Source organism: Sciurus carolinensis, chromosome 4 (assembly GCF_902686445.1).
Source record: "Sciurus carolinensis chromosome 4, mSciCar1.2, whole genome shotgun sequence".
Lineage (NCBI taxonomy): Eukaryota > Metazoa > Chordata > Mammalia > Rodentia > Sciuridae > Sciurus > Sciurus carolinensis.
Window position 1 is genome coordinate 23277909 of NC_062216.1, and position 25118 is coordinate 23303026.

General features: G+C 38.1%; 1 non-coding gene across 1 annotated transcript; it reads left to right on the forward strand.

Moving 5' to 3' along the window:
• Positions 1-9950: 9950 nt before the first annotated feature.
• LOC124984075 (U6 spliceosomal RNA) lies at positions 9951-10053 on the forward strand. The gene has a single exon (XR_007108544.1). It is a non-coding gene; the product is annotated as a U6 spliceosomal RNA (small nuclear RNA).
• Positions 10054-25118: the final 15065 nt, after the last annotated feature.

Genomic DNA, 25118 nt, shown 5'->3' on the forward strand with positions numbered 1-25118 from the left:
GGAACTCCCATCCACAGTAGGAAGGAGAAAGATAAAGTGGCACAACCACTTTGGAAAAGAGTTTTGGCAATTTTTTTCAATAAAACTAAACATAATCTACTCTATGACACAGCAATCCCAATCCTAGATACATACATATGGAAAATGAGAATTTACTTCCATACAGACTTGCATGTGAATGTGTAAGGTACTGATGGGTTTTAAGCTGTTTGATAGTTGCATTTCAAAAACCTTACTCTAGCTTTAGTCCAGACAATAGTTTGGGTGGGGAAGTATATACAGGAAACTACTAAACTCGTCCTGCAAAAGATGGGGTGTGTTAATAAGGTGATATTTAGAACTGGGAAAGATGGATTTATTGAGGAACACTTGAAGGTAAATTTGGCATGGCTTAGCAACAGATTCCACCTGGAGAGGGAGAAGACAGTTGAGGCTTGTCAAGAACAACTCTTTGAATCCCAGTTAGGACAATAGGCGGGATGGTGGGTCTTGGAATACAGCACCCTGAATGGAGACCAAGTTTCAGGGTTAAAATGCAAATATATGGGTCAACTGGTTACTAAAATTAATTAAGGAAATTAGTGTAGATTCAAGAAGAAATTGCTATAAGCAGGAATTGTTGGGGGAAAATTTGTAGAAGCAGGATTTAAACTTTGTTCCTGACACAGCTTGTTCCTTCTACCCTGAAATACTTATGAAACACCTACTTTTTAACCACATGCCATACTTGTTTCAAAATAAGCACAGATGCATGGGGGTACAGAGAGCAAAGCAGTCACTGTGGTGCAATACTCTGAGCACGCTGATGGAGTTAGCACAAAAAACTAGAGGGGCATCAAGAAAGGATTCCATAATGCAACAAGAGGCACAATGGGGAGGGTCCTGGACTTTGATTTTTAAGGGGAAAGCTGGAAATGGTGACAAAGAGCTGCAGAGAATTGTTGAGTAAGTGGGAGAAGTTAGGAAATAGCATTCAGGAGAGAATTCCTTTTAATCTGCAGCTACTTTGGGAATTTTATGGGTCCAAGGAGCAGCTAAATTTTTACCACAGTCTTTCGGGTAACTATACAATTAGAGATACCTAGCAGGAGCTGAGGATTGTCAGACCCTCCAAATGACGAAGTCAGGCTGGATGCAGTATCCGCTGAAGGATGGAAATAGTACATTAAAGATTCTGGCTAAAAAAGACCTCCTACCATACATGGGCTACACAAACAAGGAACATCTGTCACCTCCTTTTGTCTTTCTAGTGCCTCCCTCAGCTCACATGTGTGGCCTCAAATGACACCCAACTGACAAAGAAGGGGAAAAAAATACCGGCCTGGTTCTGGATTTGTCAGCAGGATATGTCGTTGCAAACTAAAATGAACTATGGTTGTACTGAAGACTAAACAGGGTAACTCCAACACCAGTGCTAAGGGGAAATCCTTCCACCAGGAAGGACTCTGGCTGTAGTTCTGATCAACTGGATGTGCAAGGAGACTTGAGAAGATATAATGATATACACAGACTCCTGAGCAGCCACAAATAATTTGGTTGGTTTATGAGGGGCCTTGAGGAAGTCAGGTGGAAAAATTGGAGATAGAAAGATTTGAGGGAAAATGGTGTGGTCTGACCCATGGATATGACCCATGGATTTACTAGGCAAATCTTTGTATCTCAAGTTTATGGCCACAAGAGATCATTCACTGTGAAGGGGCCTATTGAATCAGAAAAACAGGAGGATGCACACCCAAAATGAGCTCTTCGTCTTGGGACCAGATTCTGGAAGAACTCACTTCCTAATTTCACACTGTTCTTTTCTCCAGTTCTTCAAACTACATCAAGCTCTTCCCCACCTCATAACAGTAATATGTTACTTAGGGGACAGATGGAGGAAGAAGAATTATTGAGAATGGAGGAGGAAGCAGAAAACTCAGCTCAAGAGCATATGACATAGCAGAAAGGCTTTCAAAAAGGATATTTGGCAATAGCCAAGAGGAAATAAAATAAGACCAGGACTGAAAATTAACAAAAGATTGGCAAGTAATTAAAAAAGGTACAGTCTTGGGACTGGGGAGATAGCTCAGTTGGTAGAGTGCTTGCCTTGCAAGCACAAGGTCCTGGGTTCAATCCCCAGCACCACAAAAAAAAAAAAAAAAAAAAAAAAAAAAAAAAAAAAAAAAGGTACAGTCTCTGAAATTGAAGAGACAGAAAGTGGAATGTATTTACTCAAAAGCTACTTAATGAGCACCTGCTATGTGTCAGGCACTGTGCTTGATGAAAAGAATATGATGAGAAAGACATAAGTGTTCAATTTTCCTTCAAGACTCTCTTTTTTTCCTTCCCCTATTTATTTTCTTTTTTATTTTTTCAGTGCCCGCTCTCACATCCCCATCATATTTGAAATCAAGTACTTTTCATGCATCAGGCTACTGAGGAGTGGGAGGTTTGAATAGTAAATTAGAGTTTTGTTGCAGTTTTTTTTTTTTTTTAATTACTTGCTCTCTCTATTTTCCTCTTATTTATCTGTTTCCTAAGAGTCTCCTTCTCCCTTTTCTCCCGCTAACAACTAACTTCTTTGGATTCCTCTTTCACTCCTCATATGATCTAGTATTTATTCTTTATTCTCACTTCTTACCTCATTAACATCACATCCTGCACCCCTCCCCCATTCTTTGTCCACCATTAGAAATTGCAGACCTTATTGCAAACCTTCTGTTTATGCTATAGATAATAATCGAACACATCTTTTCTTTTTATTACAACAATACTGTTAATGACTTCATAGGGGCTACTTGGTTTGAAGCTGCATATTATTTGCATTGGGTGCTGTTAATATTGATCTTCCCCTTAAAGAGGAGGTATTGGAAGCACTTTAAATCTATAGGGTGGAAACTAATACTTCGGATCCATACTGCTAAAGGGGAAGACACGTGAACAACATGGAAAAACAAGGGAAGAAAGCACCCCAGGATGCTATATTAATAGAATCCATTGACAGCACAGTAGGAGAACTGTCAGAAAGGGAGTTGAGAATATACATCATTAATATGATTCGCAAAATAAAGAATAATATAAGAGACCAAATGCAGGCAACAAAAGATCACTTCAATAAAGAGCTAAAAGAGCAAATGCAGGAAGCAAAAGATTATTTCAATAAAGAGATAGGGATTCTGAAAAATACCAAACAGAAATCCTTGAAATGAAGGAAACAATAAACTAAATTAAAAACTCAATAGAAAGCATTACCAATAGACTAAATCACTTGGAAGACAGAACCTCAGACAATGAAGACATAATATTTAATCTTGAAAATAAAGTTGGCCACACAGAGAAGATGGTAAGAAATCATGAACAGAACCTCCAAAAATTATGGGATAAAATGAAAAGACCAAATTTAAGAATCATTGGGATTGAGGAAGGCACAGGGATGCAAACCAAAGTAATGAACAATCTATTCAATGAAATAATATCAGTAAATTTCTCAAACTTGAAGAATGAAATGAAAAATCAAATACAAGAGGCTTACAGAAGCCCAAAAGTGCAAAACTACAACAGATCCACACCAAGGCACATTATAATGATAATGCCCAGCATCAAAAATAATGATAAAAATTTAAAGGTCTAAAGAGAAAGTATCAGATTACATATAGGGGGAAACCAACACAGATAACAGCAGATTTCTGAACACAGACCCTAAAAGGTAGAGGGTCCTGGAACAATATATACCAAGCTCTGAAAGAAAATGAATGCCAATCATGAATCTTCCATCCAACAAAACTAAGTTTCAGATTTGATGACAAAATAAAATCTTTCTATGATAAACAAAAGTTAAAAGAAATGACAAATAGAAAGCCTGCACTACAGAAAATCCTCAGCAAAATAGTGCATGAGGAGGAAATGAAAAACAATAATGAAAGTCAGCAAAGAGAGGAACTAGACTAAAGGAAAAACCAACCAAAGGAGAAACCAAGTCAAGTTAAAACCCCAAAATAAGCCAAAATGACTGGGAATACAAAGCATATCTCAATAACAACCCTGAATATTAATGGCTTATGCTCATTAATCAAAAGACACAGCCTGACAGATTAGATTTTTTAAAAAGACCCAACAATATGTTGCCTTCAGGAGACTCATCTCATAGGAAAAAACATCCACAGGCTGAAGGTGAAAGGATGGGAAAAAAGCACATCATGTACACAGACTGTGTAAAAATGCAGGGGTTTCCATCCTCACAGCAGATAAAGTAGATTTCAAGCCAAAGATAGTCAGAAAGGATGACAAAGGACATTTCCTACTGCTTAAGGGAATCATACATCAACAAGACATAACAATCATAAATATTTATGCCCCAAACAATGGAGCATCTATGTAAATCAAACAAATCCTCTCAATTTCAGGAATCAAACTGTGCACAACACAATAATACTGAGAGACTTTAACACAATTCTCTCAACACTAGATAGATCTTCCAAACAAAAACTGAACAAAGAAACCATAGAACTCAATAATACAATCAAGAATTTACTTAACAGACATATATAGAATATTCCATCCATCAATGAGTGAATGCAATCTTTTCTCAGCAGCACATGGATCCTTCTCTAAAATAGACCATATGTTGACACAAAGCAACCCTTAGTAAATGCAAAAAAATAGAGATACTACCCTGCATTCTATCAGATCACAGTGGAATGAAATTAGAAATCAATGATACAATAAAAATTAGAAACTACTCCAATACCTGGAGACTAAATAATATGCTATTGAATTATGCATGAATACCAGAAGACATCACAGAGGAGATAAAAAAAAATTCTTGGAGGTAAAGGAGTACACTGATACAATGTATCGAAATCTCTGGGACACTATGAAAGTAGTACTAACAGTTAAGTTCATTACATTGAGCTCATTCAATAAAAGAATAAAAAGTCAACAAATAAATGACCTAACATTGCATAGCAAAGCCTTAGAGAAAGAACAGATCAACACCAAAAGTAGAAGATAGGAAATAATTAAAATAAGAGTTGAAATCAATGAAATTGGAACAAAAGAAACAATTGAAAAAATTGACAAAACAGAAAGTTGGTTCTTTGAAAAAAATAAACAAAATTCATAAACCCTTAGCCACACTAATGAAGAGACAGAAAACTCAAATTATTAAAATACATGATGAAAAAGGAAATATCATGACAGACACTATTGTATACAAAACATAATTAGAAGGTATTTTGGAAATCTATACTCCAACAAAATAGAAAATCTTGAAGACACTGACAAATTTCTAGAGACATGTGAGTCACCCAAACTGAATCAGGAGGACATACACAATTTAAACAGATCAATTTTAAGCAATGAAGTAGAAGATGCCATCAAAAGTCTACCAACTAAGAAAAGCCAGGACCAGATGGATTCTCAGCCAAGTTCTACAAGACCTTCAAAGAAAAACTGATACCAATACTCCTCAAAGCATTCCATGAAATAGAAAAGGAGGGAACCCTTTCAAACTCATTTTATGAAGCTCGTATCACTCTGATATCAAAACCAGACAAAGACACATTCAAGGAAAGAAAACTTCAGACCAATATCCCTGATGAACACTGATGCAAAAATTCTTAACAAAATTCTGGCAAATCGTATACAAAAACATATTAAAAGGATTGTGCACCATGATCAAGTGAGGTTCATCCCAGGGATGCAAGGGTGATTCAACATCCGGAAATCAGTAAATATCATTCATCACATCAATAGACTTAAAGATAAGAATGATATGACCATTTCAATAGATGCAGAAAAATCATTTAATAAAACACAGCATCCCATTCATGTTCAAAACACTAGAAATAATAGGGAGAGTAGAAACATACCTCAATATTGTAAATGCTATCTAAGCTAAGCCCAAGGTCAACATCCTTCTACATGGAGAAAAATTGAAAGCATTCCCTCTAAAAACTGGAAGACAGAGATGCCCTCTTTCTCCACTTCTATTCAACATAGTCCTTGAAACTCTAGCCAGAGCAATTAGATGAAAGAAATTAAAGGGATATGAATAGGAAAAGGAGAACTCAAACTATCACTATTTGCCAGCAACATGATTCTATATTTAGAGGATCAAAAAAATTCCACCAGAAAACTTCTAGAACTAATGAATGAATTCAGCAAAGTAGCAGGATATAAAATCAACACTCATAAATCTAATGCATTTCTATTCATAAGTGATGAAAGAGAAATTAGGAAAACTACCCCATGCACAATCACCTCAATAAAAATAAAATACTTGGGAATCAATCTAACAAAAGAGGTGAAAGACCTCTACAATGAAAACTACACAACACTAAAGAAAGAAATTGAAGAAGACCTTAGAAGATGGAAAGATCTCCCATGTTCTTGGATAGGCAGAATTGATATTGTCAAAATGACCATACTACCAAAAACATTATACAGATTCAATGCAATTCCTATTAAAAATCCCAATGATGTACCTCACAGAAATAGAAAGCAATCATGAAATTTATTTGGAAAAATAAGAGATCCAGAATAGCCCATGTAGTCCTTAGCAGGAAGAGTGAACCAGGAGGTATCACAATAAACTTAAACTATACTACAGAGCAATAGTAACAAAAACAGCATGGTACTGGCACCAAAATAGGTAGGTAGATGAATGGTACAGAATAGAAGACATACAGACAAACCCACATAAATGCAGTTATCTCATACTAGGCAAAGATGCCAAAAACATACAATGGAGAAAAGATAGCCTCTTCAACAAATAGTGCTGGAAGACTGGAAAGTCATATGCACTAGATTGAAATTGAACCCCTATTTCTCAGCCTGCACAAAACTCAACTCAAAGTGGATCAAGGACCTAGGCATTAGACCAGAGACCCTGCACCTAATAGAAGAAAAAGTAGGCCTGAATCTTCATCATGTTGGCTTAGATCCAGACTTCCTTAACGAGACTCCCAAAGTGCAGGAAATAAAATCAAGAATCAGTAAATGGGATAGATTCAAACTAAAAAGTTTTTATTCAGCAAAGGAAACTATCAAGAACGTGAAGAGAGAGCCTCCAAAGTGGGAGAAAATCTTCCCTGCATGCACATCAGGTAGAGCACTAATGTCCAGGATTTATACAAAACTTAACACCAAAAATACAAATAACCCAATCAATAAATGGGCTAAGGAACTGATCAGACACTTCACAGAAGAAGATATACAACTGATCAACAAATATATGAAAAAATGTTCAACATCTCTAGCAATTAGAGAAATGCAAATCAGAACTACCCTAAGATTCGTCTCACTCCAATTAGAATGGCAATTATCAAGACTACAAGTAACAACAGGTATCAGGAAGGATGTGGAGAAAAAGTTACACTCATACATTGCTGGTGGAATTGCAAATTAGTACAGCCACTCTGGAAAGCAGTATGGAGATTCCTCAGAAAACTTGGAATGGAACCACTATTTGGCCCCTATTCCCAAAGGACTTAAAATCAGTATACTAAAGTGATGCAGCCACATCAATGTTTATAGCAGCTCAATTCACAATAGCTAGATTGTGAAATCAACCTATATGCCCTTCAATAGATGAATGGATAAAAAACCATGGTACATATATAGAATAGAATATTACTCAACCATAAAGAAGAATAAAAATTATGGCATTTGCAGGTAAATGAATGGAGTTGGAGAATATCATGCTAAGCGACATAAGTCAATTCCAAAAAACCAAAAGCTGAATGTTTCTCTCATAAGTGGATGCTGATACATAACAGGGGGTGGATAAAGAATGAATGGAAGAACTTTGGATTGTGCAGATGGAAATGAGGGGAGGGGAGAGGGCAGGGGGTAGGATAGATGGTAGAATGAGACTGACATCATTACTCTATGTACATGTATGACTGCATGACTGGTGTGTTTCTACATCATGTACAGAGAAATGAAAAGTTGTGCTCCTTTTGTGTACAATGAGTCAAAATACATTCTTCAGTCATGTATAACTAAATAGAACAATAAAAATTCAATTAAAGAATGAGACTGGAGTATTAGAGAAGATACTCCCAAGGAAGTGACATTTCAGATAAATCCCCAAGGAAAGAGCAGAGTGACCTTGCAAAGAGCCATGGAAAGTGTGTTTCAAAAAGAAACTGAATATACAAAGCACCATGGTCGGAAGCAGGTTAGGTGTGCTCTAGACAGTGACGGAAGTACACTGTGCCCGGAGCTATGCTGGGAGCTGGAGAGATAGGCCAGGCTGACTCAGCAGGACAGGAGCCAGAGGAGGAACTTCACTCTAGGTACAGTCAGTGTCCACTGCGTGGTGGAGAGCGAGTGACATGATCTGATGACCTTGGCTGTTGGTTGAGGAATGGCTGATTGAAAGAAAAGGTCAACAGTACCAAGCAGACAGAAATGGTACCATCTACATCTTTAGGAAATTTATTCCTTCAGAGAAACACAGAAGTAGAAAGGTAGCTAGAAAGAAGGGCAAAACCCTTGGAGGTCTTAAGATGGAAAAGACAGCCTGTTTCCGCCTTGAGTGGTCTTGAGAAGATCCAGGCGAGACAAAGATAAGAGGTGCCACTTTTAGTTCAAGAAGTTGGGGTGAAGGACAAATCTGCTTTCCCGGCTCCCAAGAGTTCATTGACATTTCAGAAAATACACTCCTATATTTATGATTGAGAACTTAATAACTGTGCAGGAAAATAAAAAGAAATCCCTGAACTCCATGACACGAAATGGGATAAGACTGGTAGAAAAATTCAGAGAGAAAAAGATAGCCCTGTAATTCCCAAAAGAGAGAGTGCTGCTCTGCAGAAGACTTTGGAATTTTTTAGCAGGTGCACTAACATGTAACAATGGGGTGCGGACATATTAGATGTCTTGAAAATCACAGGCAGGTAGGAGTTCAATGGGTGAATAAAGAAAAATAATAAAAAATAATAAAGAAAAGTGTGGTAAATACACAACAGAGTTTTATTCATCCATGAAGAAGAATGAAAGTATGGTATTTGCAGGAAAATGAATGGAAGTAGAGGCCATCAATGGCATTAAGTGAAATAAAACTCAGAAGGTTAGGGGTCAGGTTGTATGTTGTCTCTCATATGTAGAGGTAATAGAGGATAAAGAAAACAAAGGTGGAGGTGGATCTCATGAAAATCAAAGGGAGATAATAGAGGAAAGGGACCAATGGTTGGGAAGTAGGGAAGGAGCGGGGAAACGCTGGGGAGTGGTTATCCGTCAGATTATATTGTTATATTGGTGCATGTACAAATACGCAACAACAAATCCCATCAATATGTACAACTAAGATGGGCCAATAAAAAATGTGGAAAAAGAAAAAATAAAGTCACAGGAAGTCCCAATTGTGAATAATTATCCTACATCTTGCACAAATTTTAAATGTCTTCCTGGACATTCATTTGGATTTAATTATCAATTCTTAATTTTCTAAGCCTAGCATTAAATCTGACTTCATTTACAAATTCAAATGTGATTCTAATATAAGTGAAGTGCAGTATATGGGTACATCATTATTTCCTCATGATAAATCATGTTTAAAGATTTCCATGTAGATATTTATAGTATAAATTATTTCCTATATAATCATTTCTACTGGTTTCTAAAATTATGTATGAGAGTATGGGGTCCCAAACACATAACCTATAGAAGAGTGTCTCTAAAGTAGTCCACCCTAAACCCATGCTGAGGAGTACATAATTAGCACTCTCTCTTATTTAATGAAGAAACAGGTAGGTACCGTTACTAATCACTGTAATTTTCTAAAATTTCTAATGTGAGCATTAAAGTGAAAGAAATGATCATTAGACATGAAAAAAATCATCAGACAGAAAATGAACCAAAAATGAAGAGAAGCAAAATAAATAAGCAGACTGAAAAATAACTGTCTTCTGAGAACCCAGATGATTTAGAGGCCAGAAGAGCATCCTCATATAGAAGCAAAGAGAGCTCCCGTCAGCAGCATATACCCTAAAACTGGAGGCACAGAGAAAATGAGCAAGGCCCCTGCGTAAGGATGTCACGCAAATTCCTGAAGCCTTCCACATTTTTGTTTCCCCAGGGTGGCAGGAGGTGACGGCTGCCCCTCCAGACAGTGGTTCTTACCCTGAGATTTCTCGTCTCTCTACACCTGGAGGTCGCGCCTCTGTCAGTCCCTCTGGGTGTGGCCAGGTCTGGCTGGGACAGGGAGTGACATGTGTGGTCCCAGGTGTGCTGTCACTCCTCACAGCAAAAGCGACAGCCGCACACGGAGGTGCTCCCTACAAAGGCTCCCAGGCAGGTGAGGGGCTCCCGGAAATCCAAGGTTTGCAAGTACTCCAAGTACCCAGAAGCCACACAAATCCCGGAGTCGGAGCTCGTTCAGATCTCGAAGCGGCTCAAGGGAACGGGCAGCGGGATTCTGGAAAATAGACGAAGAAAAGTCATTACTACAGAGATCAGTGGCAGGAGAGTTGGAGGTCATAGGTGCGCACAGGCCATCGCTATGAGCCGGACACCCTGGACACAGCAGGCATGGGAGGTGAGGTGGGTCTCTCCTTGGATGTCCTAGGCCCTCACATGGGGTGCATGTGGCTTAAGTGGCCCTACCGTCAAGATCATTTTTGGAAAATTTTTTGACTCTGAAATTTGAGATGCATTTGGAAATGGATTTGAGGGGGTGGCAAGGTGCTCTTCGGGTTGCTTGGGACTTGGCGCGCACCTGTCCTAGGTGAGGTCCTCCTCAGCTGGGTCCTGTGAGAGGCTCCAGGGGAAAGGTGTGGCTGGGTGCTATTGACAAGTTGTTCCTTCACTCGTGTGCTAATGCTCAATGACAATAAGCCAAGAAGATGATTTTTAGAAACTTTGCCTATATTAGGTTGTACTCATGTACGTATTTTGTGGTGTTTCACAATGAGAAAATGGCCTTAATAGCCCTTTATTCTCTAACCATGTTGTAAATAAACATGTATTTAATACAAGGAAAGCTATGTATGAAAATCAGAACTGAAATTCTGCCAGCTGAAACTTTGTATAGAGAATTCTGATTTTTAAAATGTGAAGGTCTTTAGCTCTGTGTTGAAAGTCATATATTTCTATCTGTGCAATGCTGTGTGCTGCTCACCAGCTCCCAAATAAAGAAGTTCCCTATATATGCATTTGACATGATTTGATAAATAGTTCTTTTCTCAGGAAAAAAAAAGAAGCAAAAGATATTGAATCTAAGAAATTAAAGTAGGTATTATTGACAAGAAAAAACACAGGATGATATTGCTCTTGAAAATTAAAAAAACGAAATAAATTACTCTGTTGAACCATAAACAGAATTCCAAGTTGGAAAACTAAAATGGAGTTCAGAATCTTTCAGAATAAAGAAATAAAACAATGAATAGAAATAAGAGAATCATTAAGGCACATTAAAGATTGATCAAAGCCTATAATCCATTTCACAGAAAATCCAGGAGGGAATAACTGGAATACCAGAATAGGTGGCAAAAGTAATCAAAACAGAGTGTGAGAAAATATAAAAATTTTGGAAGACTAGCCCAGAGCCAAAGAAAGACATGACCACCTAGATTAAAAAGTTTCTCCAAAAACAAAGCAAATTCGAAATTGAGAAATCCATGACTGAACACATCCTGATAAAATTTCAGTGCTCCAAGAAACAGAGAAAAACAAACTCTATCAAGGAGAAAAGAAATCTTAGCTACAAAAGAATGGGAAGGAAAGAGGCAGTGAAGAGGGTAAGAGATAAAGCCCTCAGCCTGCATGCCTGGGCTGAGCTCCTAATTCTCAGCTGGTAACTAGCTCTGTCACCTGAGACAAATTGCTTACTAAATTCTCTCATCTGCAAATTCAGAAGAATATTATTATGCTAGTATAGCTGCCAAAATAAAAGTTGTTACTATGTAACCTGCTTTAATATTTAACCCAGAGGTAGTTAGAACTGATTAAAGTAAGGTCCTTTAAGATCATGATACAAACCAAATGCTCTGACACATGGTCAACATCTTTCATGTCTTTTAATACTGTGAAACATCTACTGTAAGCAAGGTGTAATGACACAGGATACTCTTCCTACAATTTGGACCTGATCACAAACTTTTATAATGAATATTATGATGAATACTTACAATGTTGTAATTGTCAGTTTTCAATTTTTAGATTGAATATATAGACAAATAATGATGAGCTTAATTTTTTCAGAGAATATAATGTAAATAATTTAAATAATTGCCATGTAAAAGTAGAAAAATAGCTAATTTGGAAAGTTAAAAGAAAGAATGTCAGGTAAGAATTAAGAATCCTATTTCCATCATATAATAGTGATAACAAATATAAAAAATAAATCCAGAAACAGAAACCAAAGATCCTGTTATAGATTGAATGTTTATGTCCCCCAGATTCACAGGTTGAAGCTTAAAGCTCCAATGTGACAGCAGTTGGGGTTTTTGGAAGCAAATAGAGTTAAACAAGGTTATGAGAGTAGGATCCTCTCCTGGTGAGATTAGTTGTGTTTATAGGAAGAGAATTAAGAGAATGCATTCACTGACACAGGACACAGTAAGAAGGTGGCCCTCCATAGGCCCAGAAGTGGCTCTCCCGGAAACTAAACCAGCCAGAATCTTGATCTTGAACTCATCAGCCTCCAGAACTATGAGAAATAACTTTCTGCTGCTTAAGTCACCCAGTATATGGTATTTTGTTGTGGCAGCTCCAATAATCTGAGATGCTGTATCTAAAAATAAAGATTTAAAGAATCAAACGGTTATCTCGTACTTCCCATTCACATTGTATCCCTATTAAGCAAAGAGTTTGTGAGGAGATGTTCACCTTTACAGAAGTGACCCAGATGAATGAAGGAAGATAGGAAGAAACGAAGGTAGAAAGGAAAGAAAGAAGAAAAGAATGATTTTTATTATCCTCATTTTGAAGCATCTAATAAACTAATGAAACTAGACATTAATTATCAATTCACACTAAAATCACAACATAGCAAGAAATTAACAGTGGGACTAGAACAGAATACCACCTATACAAACTCCTGGCAGGTGATGCATACCTGTAATCCCAGAGGCTAATCACAAGTTCAAAGCCAGCCTCAGCAATTTAACCAGGCCCTAAGCAATCTAGTGAGACCTTGTCTCAAAATAAAAAATAAAAAAGGGCTGGGGATGTGGCTCAGTGGTTAGTGCCCCTAGGATCAATCCCTGGTAGCCACCCCTGCCCCTGGGGAAAAAAAAAAAACAAAAAACAAAAAAAACTCTGACAAAATTTTCAAAATTGATCATGCTTCTAATTATGAAAACTGAGAAAAACAGATATATGAAGATGGAAAAAGAGAAAAAAGAAAGAAAAAGACTGAGAAAAACCAAGGGAGGGAGAAAAGGAGGGAAACCTATAAATTAAAAGATAGATTTATCTACCAATTGCAAGGTGAGGAATTTAGATTCTGATTAAAGTTAAAAAAAAGTTTGTGGTCTTGGGTCAGAGACATTTAGATGCCCACTAAAATTTATGTTCCTCCTTCCACAATTTAGAATTGTCACTGAGAAGTAGCTGTCTGGCCAGTGACTAGTTTTTCCAGATCCTTTTACATATGGAAGTGGCCATCAGTTAGGTCTTACCAATGAAATTTGAGTGGCCCTTATGGCAGGACTTTTGAGAAGTACGTATACCTTCTCTATGTTTATTACCATTCTAAAAATTTAAGTGCAAAGAATATTAAGACTCTAAGGCATGGTGGAACCATAATGTGGAAGGACTTGTGTCACCTGCTGACCAGGAAAATCTGCTTTGAAGAGGAGAATATTATGCCACCGAGCAAATGTTACACTGCTGAAATTTTAAAATTCTAATTGTTGCATAAGTTAGTGTGTTCTCTTAACTTATATAAAACCTGGTACAGAAGTGGCTGTGACCCTACATTACATAATTGTACAACAAAATGGTTATTATCTCCTAATATAAAAACAAAAAATTACCCATGCACCACTGTTTTATGGCTCTCTAAATTCTTCTAATACTGATCAAGGAACTATAACCACAGATTTATAATATTCATCCTTGTTTCAAAAAGAGAAAAAGAGAAGACATAGATTGCAAAAGCCAATGAAATATGGTTTTCATCTTCCACCTAGAGGACATATAACAAACAAGGAGAAGCTAGACTTCCCAGACTCAAAGTTGGAAAGTCATGTGAAGCAAAATAAAACATTTGTTAGATATCCTTGTTTATTGTGGCAATATTCACAATAGCCAAGATATGGGATCAGCCTAGGTGCCCATCAATAGATGAATGCATAAAGAAAATATGATATATATACATGATGGAGTACCACTCATCCATAAAGAAGAAAAGAAACTATGTCATATGTCATTGGCAGGAGAATGAGTGGAACTGGGAGGATCATGTTAAGGGAAATAAGCCAGACATAGAAAGGCAAGAATCGAATGTTTTTTCTTGTATTTGGACAATATGAAAAGAAGAAGGAGGAGGAGGAGGGAAGAAGAAGGAAGAGGAGGAGAAGGAGGAGAGGAGGGGGGAGAAGAAGAAGAAGGAGGAGGAGGAGGAAAAGAAGAAGGAGGAGGGAAAAAAGAAGAAGAAGGAGGAGGAGGAGGAGGAGGAGGAGGAGAAGGAGAAGGAGAAGAAAGAAGAAGAAGAAGAAGAAGAAGAAGAAGAAGAAGAAGAAGAAGAAGAAGGAGGAGGAGGAGGAGGAGGAGGAGAAGAAGAAGAAGAAGAAGAAGTAGAAGGAGGAAAAGAAGAAGTAGAAGGAGGAAGAGGAGGGAAGAGGCAGAAGAAAAAGGAGGAGGAGGACGGGGAGAAGGAGGAGGGGGAGGAGGAGAAGAAGAAGGAAGGGAGGGGGGAGAAGAAGAAGGAGGAGGAGGAGGAGAAGGAGAAGGAGGGGAAAGAGGAGGAGGAAGAGGAGGAGGTGGAGAAGAGGAAGAGGAAGAGGAGGAAAAGGAGGAGGAGGAGAGGGAGGAGAAGAGGAGAAGAGGAGGAGGAAGAGGAGGAGGAAGAGGAGGAGAAGGAGGAGGAGAAGAGGGAGGAGAAGAGGAGAAGAAGAGGAGGAGGAAGAGGAATAGGAAGGAGAAGGGGAAGGGGAGGAAGAAGAGGAGGGGGAAGGAGAAGAGTAGGGGGAGGAGGAAGAAAACTTGAAAGTAGGAGAGGGCCTGCTAGGGAAGGGGAAGGGATGTGTGCAGTGGCTGAGGGGAGAGCGGGAGGGTGGGAGGGAGTGTGAGCATGATCAAAACATGGAATAAGCACACAGGGAAACCCACTGACTTGTACAGAATAAAACCCTTTAATTTTTACAGTTAATATGTCATAAAATTATAATGAATAGATATTAAAAAGCAGATTTAACTCATCCATTACCTGCTACATTTGTTCTGTTGCTTTTGATATCAGAAGTCGTTTTGTAAATTCATTTTTTTAGGCTGAAGAATTTTAGCAGAAATTCAAGATGACCATCTTCACTTGACTAATATTTTCTAACCTTTGGAATGATCGATTTCCATTTGTTCAGAAAAGTAATTCTCTAAAACAAATCAACAATAACAACAACATTTGCTTGATACCATCTCCTGCAAACTGGAAAGATGATCTCATGCCAACAAGTATCGTGCTTTCAGTAAAGTGATTGGGAAAAGTTTAAGGTCAATGTCTGTTCCTTTTTATTTTCTTTTTAAGAAGTTATTACCAAAAAAGAAAGGAAAAGAGAAATATCTTAGGAAAAAACTGGTTGACTTGAAAGTAGAGTTAGAATGAGTGTTAGGAAATTTGGGTCTCATACAGTCACTTCTTTCTCCCAAATAAAAAGTGATATGACTGTTAAAAATAAATAAACAGTTTGCTCCAAAACCCCATAAAGAGTCCTCAGTTAAACAGAATTTAGCCTGACCACAGAGAATAGATGTGGTCTCCCGGACAAGACTATCACTCTAAATGAACAACTTGAAGTAGACCCCAATAATTTGAGAGATACGTGCATGGAAATTAAGGATCTTAATATAAGATCTCTGGGTGTGATTAGTGGCATAGCAAATTAACTAAAGCAAACAAAATCAGATGCCAGATATATTTAGAGAACTGAATCCCAAATAAGCTACAAGCTGCACCAAAAGGGGTTATGCCTGAGACAACCATGGGACCTCCCACTGACACGGACAGGAAGGAGCTGACAGCAGGAAGGAAGGCAGACTTCAGCAGAGCCGTGGAAGACAGTGAACAGAGATGCATACGGCTAACCATGGAGAGAATTTTTTTAAATGTATAACCAATATTGGAAGAGGAAATGAATGAATGTTGCTTTCATAGCAGGGAATCAGCAGACTCGGTTTAAAACTGGCAAACCAAGAAATAGAGATTATGCAATTATATATAGTATAGACAAGAAATAGATTTATAACAATACATTTACCATGATAACCTGAGAAGAATTTAAACTATGAGACTAAGTATGAGGGTGCAAGAGTAGAAAAGGGCATTTATTTTTTATGTCCTTCATATTCTGCTTGAAATAAAATTAATCAGTTATGATACAATATACAATGAGATATCACACAGAATTTACTAAATGGGACTGATATGTACCAATAAATCATTAAGTAAGAAAAGTACGCAATTCAGCATGATAGCCAAAATATGTTTTAAAAATGTATACATCCAGAGATGGACATATGATAAAAGATAGGTGGGTGAATAGATGATAGACGATAGATGATAGATAGATAGATAGATAGATAGATAGATAGATAGATAGATAATTGATAGAAGCTATAGATATTTAAACTTCTTTCTGAGTAGAATATCAAGAATACACACCAAACTATCCTCAATACCATCTTTGGGGGTAGGCCAGGTAAGAAGGGGCACGGACCTTTCACGCAGAAAACCATCCTCAATTATTCCCACACCCTCAATGACCAGCACCTGTCTGTGGTTTTCTAGTAAACTGCAGATTTTAGATTCCCTGGGTCACAAGCCACTGCTTCAGGAAGATTACCCCAAAGGTTGAAAGTCTGTCCCATGGAGGTGACCGCTTGGACCTCTAACTCCACTTTCAAATGAATTGCTTCCACCAGGTAATCTTTTCCTGCTCTCCCTGCCAGCTCTATCCAGGGGTCCAACCAGATGTGAAGAGGACCTAGGATCCTCGCAGGACAGCTCTGCTCCCCGCAGGCCCTAGCTAGGGAAAACTCTCACCTTGACACCCAGAACACCCCGGCCAGTACCAGTACTGAGCCACCTTCTACCCCTCATTTGTACCTCGACCCTGGACCCTCTGAGTAGTGCCCAGCAGAAGGCTAGCAGAGCACTCCAAGAGCTCAGTGGAAGCTCCAGGCGGACCCTGGGCCCCAGGGCAGACCCTTCGCTCCCAGGCACTGTAGCTCTTTCCTATCTGTGGAGGGAGTTTCTTTTGAGTTTCTTTTTCCTTTGATTTCTTGGGGACAGACTATTGATCCCAGAGTGGCAGATTATCCCACGCATTCGTGTGCTCTGAGAATTGTAATGGGGCAATAGCAGATGCCTTCATGTGAACAGGGAAGGATGGAAGGCAGCACAGTATGGGAATCTGAAGAAGGAAATGAAGAGGCTGAGAAATTAAGTGCAGGTGGCATGATTGTGAAATTCCACCGTGAGGTGTGGCGCTCTCCTGTGAGGTGCTGGGTTTGCAAAAATGGAATACAGTTAGAATACAAATAATAATAAATGCTATGCCACAATAATGTATAATAGTATATAATAATAAATACTGTCCTATCATAATAAACAGAATACAAGTAATGATAAATACTCTTGAAGATGTGGGGGAAAGGAACACTTAAACACTCTTGGTGGAATTGTAACTTAGTACAGTCGCTATGGAAAACAGTGTGGAGATTCCTCAAAGACTAGTAATGGAACCACCAATATGACCCAGCTATACCAATCTTTGGTATTTACCCCCCAAAATTAAAGTCAGCATACTATAGTATGCATACCCATGGACATAGAAGCACAATTTACATTAGCCAAGTTATGGAACCAGCCAAGGTGTCTGTCAGAAAACGAGTGGATAAAGAAAATGTGACATATACACACATTGGAGTTTTACTCCACCATAAAGAACAAAATTATGTCATTTACAGGAAAATGGATGAAATTGAACAGCATCATATTAAGCAAAATAAGCCAGACTCTGAAAGTCAAGGGAGAGTCATATGTTTTCCATCATATGTCAAACTAGAGAGAGAAAAAAAAAAAAGGAAAAGAAAAGATATCTAATGAAAATAGAAGGGAGAAGAGTAAGGCAGAGGAAGGGGATCAAGGGGAGGGAGGAAGGGGGAAAAGGGAGATACTGGGAAATAAAATAGGTCAAATTATTATGTGCATGTATAAATGTGTCACAGTGAATCCGAATATTATGTATGATCATAATGCACCAATAATTTTTAATGGAGTGAACGAACATGGACTTTGCAAGTCTGCCTTTTGAAATTCACTTTATGAAAAATTGCCAATTTTTTTGTTCAGTGAGAACATCTGTGAAGCACCAATCACGTATCATGAAGAACTTAAATTTGAGAGGAAAAAATGGTTTCTAGTTTGGTCATTGCTCTTATTAACGTTTGCAGTTGGAGCTTAAACCCCAGACTTTAAATTCTCCTGACATTTAATTCCATGATACTATGCATGCACAGAAACTGTTGAGATTCAAGGTGGCTATGAGACCTCAACAGTGGAGTAGGGTAGCAAGTGGAGGAATATTGGAAGTCATCAGTTTTATCTTTTTTAAATATTTTTTAAGAGAGAGGAGGTGCAAATGACCCTTTACCAGTGGAAAGAGCCCATAAGAGCAAAGAAGAAAAAGATTTTTTTCTCAGAGTCTGGAATCTCAAGTTGTTTCAGTAAAGAAGTACAGGCATGGCTCATTTCTGTCAGGTTTTCTTGTCTTCTCTTTTCCTTTTTATCGAAAATAGTCGTGTTTTTCAGTGACAATGACATTGAGAAAGAAAACAAAATAACCTGAAACTTGACCCATGATTAAGTCATGAATTCATCTGATGTCAGTGCTTCACTAGTCTCTGAAAGTTACTGGAACTTTGTATATGAGAACACATTTGGCAGCAGCAGAAAGTTGGGTTTTGATGTAGACTTATTCATTGAATTTATTTATGTGCTAGGCAACAAGCAGAACCCTTAATGTGTATTATCACATCTAATTTCACAAAACCTTAAAAGGTTTGTACTTTATTATTTCATGAATGAGGTACAATTGTAAGGAGTTAAATTACTTGCCCATGGTCCTTCAGCTAGCTAACGGTAGCCAAGATTTCAAAATCTCACTCTAATTTCAAAGATAATGACTGAGCACAACATTCTCTGTACCTTTGAAACTATCTTATACAAGTGCTTTAAATGTTACTAAAGCGTTCCTACAGATTCTTAATGTAAATGACCATCCTGGGTTGTTTGGTCTTTTAACAATACACATTTATCAGAAAGGGATTCCCCAGATGTCACTCCTGCCCTTCCTATTTTCTACCCTAAAGTTCATACAAGTAAACAATTCTGCTTCAAATAAATATCTAGTTCTCTTCCACTGTTCCAACCTATTCCCATGACTCCAACCTGGACTTTATATAGAAACTTGAGAATCAAACTCCATTTCGACTCTCCAGATCCTTCCATACCACCCAGTCTCTCCGTTAATCTCAGCCTCCTTAGAGGCTCATTCTTTTACCTCCCCAGCCTCAATTCCATACTCAAGCTGAACCTTAACTAAGGTTCGTCATTAACATTCTCCACTGCTTCATCCATTGGCTTTTCTCTGCCCTGGTCCTGCAATTTAATCACCTGGATCAATTAAACTATCCCTTTCCAGTACCAGGGCATGGAGAAAAATTAATATTTATTACCTCAAATTTATTTTTTATGACCACAGTTCCACTATTTTTTAACAGTGACCTTCAAAACCCTACAGTACTTTGCAGTTCTCTTCCAGTCTCAACAAATGCATCTACTATTTTAAAGAAACCCTCTTAAATGTCTGATCCTTCCATCTGTATCCTCAGAGTCCAAGAAGACTTACCATGCTCCATTACAACAAACCTAACCTCCTTTGAGTTGGAGTTGAACTTCCTTAAGAAACTCACTCCATCATGCTTTGATTTCTTCTATCAGAAACTTCTCCCTGTCTGCTGGCATGTTGCATACTAAATACAAGTATCCCATGTATGGATTCCCATGTCCTAATCCTCAGACCTGTGAATATATCACTTCACATGACCAAAATAACTTTGCTGATGTTGCTTAGAATTTTGAGGTGGAGAGATTAACCTAGATTTTCTGGATGAATCTGACATAATCTCAAGTGTCCTTACAAGAAGGAATGATTAAGCAAAAAAAAAAAACAGGAACCAGGACTTGATGATTTGGTAAATGCTGAAATTAGAAGATCCTCTGTCAGAGCATGTTCTGGAGAGAAATCATAAGTATGGCCGAATGGCTTTTTGCTAGTGTCTTGAAAAGATCCATGGGTTAGAGTTTTCGTCACTCAAAGGATGAGGAATTGAATAGGCATGTGGCCTATCTGATAGGTCTCTTCAGACTTGTCAGCAGAAGTCAGGAATATAAAATGGGATTTTCAGGAAAGACAGACCGAGAAGACTCATCCCAAGAAGCAAATCCTTGGGACACACACAGGAAATCCACCAGGTCCCTGAGGATGTCATGTCACCAGAAACACTGGGGATGGAGAGAAAACAGAAAGAAGACAATAGAACTCCCAAAATTCTGTAAGCAGGACACAAACATGTGCTACCTTTTATTGAGAATGAAGGATGACTCCAAGGGTCTGCTGAGCATCAGGTCCAGAAAGGAAACAAAGCCACAAATAATTATTCCCAGGCCTTGAATCTGATGGACTCTGCCTTGACAGATTTTGAAATTTCTTAGAGAATGTGGTTCCTTTTTGTCCTTTTTTCCCCTTTTCCTTATTTTTAATAGGAACATCTATAACTGGCAAATGGTGGGTACCCTTGTCCCACCATTGTATTTTGCAAGCCATAACTTATTTTCTAGTTTCAAAGGCTTGCAGGTGGAGAGCAGTTTCATCTCAGGGTGGTTTATACTCAATATAACCATGCCTGATTTAAAAAAAGTAGATGATGAGTCTGGCACATTTAGAGCTAATGAGATTTAAGTGGGATATTGGTATTTAAGTTGATATTACAATGGGTTGAGACTTTGGGGGAACTTGCAATGGGATGAATGCATTTTGCATATGGAATTGATATGAATATTTAGGGAGTAGAGAATGGAATGTATTAAGCAAATAAATGGTTCCCAAAGATATCCACATCTGAATGACCAAAACGTTGTAATGTTACCTTACATGGCAAAAGAAACTTGCATATGTGGTTAATATAAGTATCTGGAGATGAGAGATTTTTTTTCTGGAATAATCCAGGGCAGGGCCAGGGTAATCTCAAAGTGTCCTTACAGAAAGGCAAGGGATCAGAGGGGAGAGAAGTTGCTAGACGGCTGGAGAAGGGGGCCATAAGCCAAGGAAGGCTGATGCCGTCTAGAAGATGAAAGAGGTAAGGATTCCATAAAGCCCCAAAGTAACACAGTCCTGCCAACACCTTGATTTTAGTCTTTCTGAGAGAAACAGAAAGTCCAGTGGTCCATTTGCAGAATATAGTCTTTACCCTTAAATTTAAAACCAGGGTGTAAGAAAAGCAGCCTGCAGCCTATCTAAATTCCTGGATCCAGTCTCCAGAGGGTAGCCTGAATCCAATCATAGCCATTTTGAGCTCCCCAACCTGCATCCAGTTGAGGCCATTTTAACTGTAGCCCTTCCCTTTGCCCGCCCCAATTTTTAAATTAGCCAATCATGTCAACGTAACCCTGAGCTCCTCCTATCAGAGCATGGGGTAGGGCTGTGTTAGAAAAATAGGCAGACTGCAGCCCCAATGTGCTAGCTTGCCAGACTGTTTGGTAGCACATCTCTCTGCAGAAGTCAATTTTGCCCTGCAGAGCTACTTCCATGTATATGTCTGTTTCCTTGTGACACCCCTGTATTTCTAACATTCCAACCCCTAGAATGGTAAGAGAATGCATTTGTGTATTGGGGGTAATTTGTTACAGCCAAGATAGGCATGTGATACAACTGTCACTTACCACTCATTTTACTAGATGATTAAGTCACTTCCATCTTTTTTTTTTTTTTTTTTTTTTTTTTTTTGCGGTGCTGGGGATCGAACCCAGGGCCTTGTGCTTACGAGGTGAGCACTCTACCAACTGAGCTATATCCCCAGCCCTCACTTCCATCTTTAAAACAGCGATTCAACGAATGAGCCCTGCCCTGTTTCATCTGCTCCCTTTCAGCGTGGCACCTCAGAGAGGATGCACTCATTATCCAGACTTTCCAACATCACCAATGAGCATCTGTACATTCCAAATCCAAATAAGCACTGTTTGGCCCTCAATTTATTAACTTCTTAACAATATTCAAGATTTATACCAGTCTCTCTTCTCCCTTGATTTAAATTACAATATTATTTCCAAATTTACTTTTCTTCTGACTTTGCCAATCAGGATTCGATGGCTATCATTACCTCTAATTGCTCAAGAAATCTGGAAGCCACTACTTTTTCCTCATTTCCTTCCACCCTCAGTGAATTCTAGCTCATGACATGCTTAAATTCCATACTCCCCTTCATATCACCTCTTCCACTAACTAAAATGTGCTTTACCTTTTCTTATTTGGCTTCTTGCCATAACTCACTCATTCCCAGCCATCTCTTCATTTTATTTTCCTGTCTCCTGCCAGGGTAATTTCTCTAACATACAAACCCGATCATGTCACTCTCTGGTTTAACATCCATTAACATTTATTCTGGAAGATTTGATCTGCTTGTTAGCATTTTATCTCTTTTTAGACCTTCCAAGCACCATTGCTTAATGGTGACAAAAATTTTAATTCAGACTATCTGTCTAATACCAGTTCATTCATATATTAGCTTCAGTATTGGATAAGTTGATTAACCTCAATTCTTTCTCTCTAAAACGGAAGTAGTAGCAGTGTGAGTTGTTAAAGGACCAAATGAATTACATTTTTTCAAAATATCAACTACAAAGCAATAGGATACAGGTATTATTGTTGTTTTTTTTTTTCCTATTATTATCAGGAAATATGGAGAACCATGAATGAAGCACTAGACAACATGTTCTTCCTTAAGTCATAAAGCAGAGGCTGTATTGAGCAGCAACAGTAATGTCAGCATTCAAACATATTTTCTAGATATTTCTTTCTTGGCATTCACTAAACACATAATTATCAAGTATACTTAAACATGTTTTTAAAGTGTCTCAGGCACTTTTTATATATTTGATGTTGGCGTAGTAAACAAAATACAGACACTTCTTCCTTCAGAGCTTGCATTCAGGTGAAGAATATAAGCAATAAGGAGAAAAACAAAGAGTATGTTATCTAGCATGCTTCAGTCCCCGGTGTTGGTCCCCAGCACCACACACAAAAAAAGTACATGTGTTAAATAAAGACAAGGTGCAAGGGAATAAAGTACAACAGAGTAAGACAGGATATAAAATATTGACAGAAGGTTAAATTTTAGATAAGGCAGATAGGAAAGTCCCACTTGGAAGGACTTGACTAAAGATCTGAATGAGGCAAGAAGTTCTGCCATTGTGTTTTCCTGAAGAGAACACGCGTGAGACTGGGTGACAACCAAGCCCTGAGATAGATTCAGGAAACAGCAGAGAAGACTGTGGATAAAGCTGAAAGACCAGAGTGAGAGTAAGGGACAGAAGATCCCAAAGGCAAGGTGAGGTGACCATGCATGACCCTGGAGATCAAACTAAGGACCTTGACTTTTACTCTGAATATGATCAAATTTTAGTCTTATTTCAATTTTCTTATATTTATTGAAAATTAGAATGATTCATGTACATGTGTTTCTTTTTAGGGTATATTTTAAAGGAAAAAATTAAAAAGAATCGTGCAATGATTTATATTTCTCTAAAATGTTTGGCAATCTAACACTTCTATTATTTTTCCCCTTTTTTTTTTTTTCTAGAACTGGTATGTAGGTCCTTACAGTTAGCTCACGAAATACAATTAAATCAAGACAGTTGAATATATTTTTTAAGATTATAATGCCAAGAACATTTCTTTGAAAAGTTTAGTCTAGAACATATTCATTTTAGGTTTCAGTTGTTTCACCATTAACACAATATTCAACATACGAATCATCCATAATACATGCTATTACCAAGTGTGTATGCTGTATCTATGGAAAAGGAATGGCTTACAAATCTTGTAAAAGATCCATTTAGCTTTTATTCTGCAGAAAGTCTTCTGGATTAAGAAATGATCCACCAGAATGAAACTACAGTCACAGCTTCAGAAGTCAAATGAGCACACTAGGTCTATGACATTTCTGCCACAGGCTTTTTTGACACCTGTTGATTAGTCAGTCAGAGGAAACCTCAGGGCTGAAGATTTGCCAGCTCTGTGGAAATTCCTTCCCAAAATAGCCACAGCTGAGCACATTGCCACGCCAACAAAAGTAGAAGAGGGCAGGCCTCAGTGTGTGGCAGAGCAACTGTCTTCAATCGTCGGCATATTTTCAGTGTTTAAGTCCTTCCTTGTTCCAACAGCTGATTTCCTCCTTTGTCATGTCCTTCCTTTCCATTTTCCCAGGGAGTGACAGCCACACCCTTGCACAGTGGGCTCTTTGGGGAAGCAACTTCCGAAATGGCTCCACAGCTGTTCACAGTCATCTGGCGCTCCATTCCCAAGCCTGATATCCCCTAAGTGCACCCAGGAGCCTGACAAAATGCAAACTTCAGAGGAAAAAAAACAACTCAAAATATAAACCATTTAAACTTTCAGTCATGCAAAAATTCTTAAGTTTTCAAAGTGATAGTCACACCGCAAAGATCATTTTTCTTTTTATTTCTCTTAGCTTTTTCTCTTTGTTAATATGAATGCTTCAAAAATTTGCTTTTTAGAGCTACTTTAAAATTTCATGAGTTGACTAAGCTCTTCCACTAATTGTACATTTAGGTCGTTTCCATTTTTTGCTATTATAAGTAATGTGAAATTGGACATGCTTTTACTTAAAGT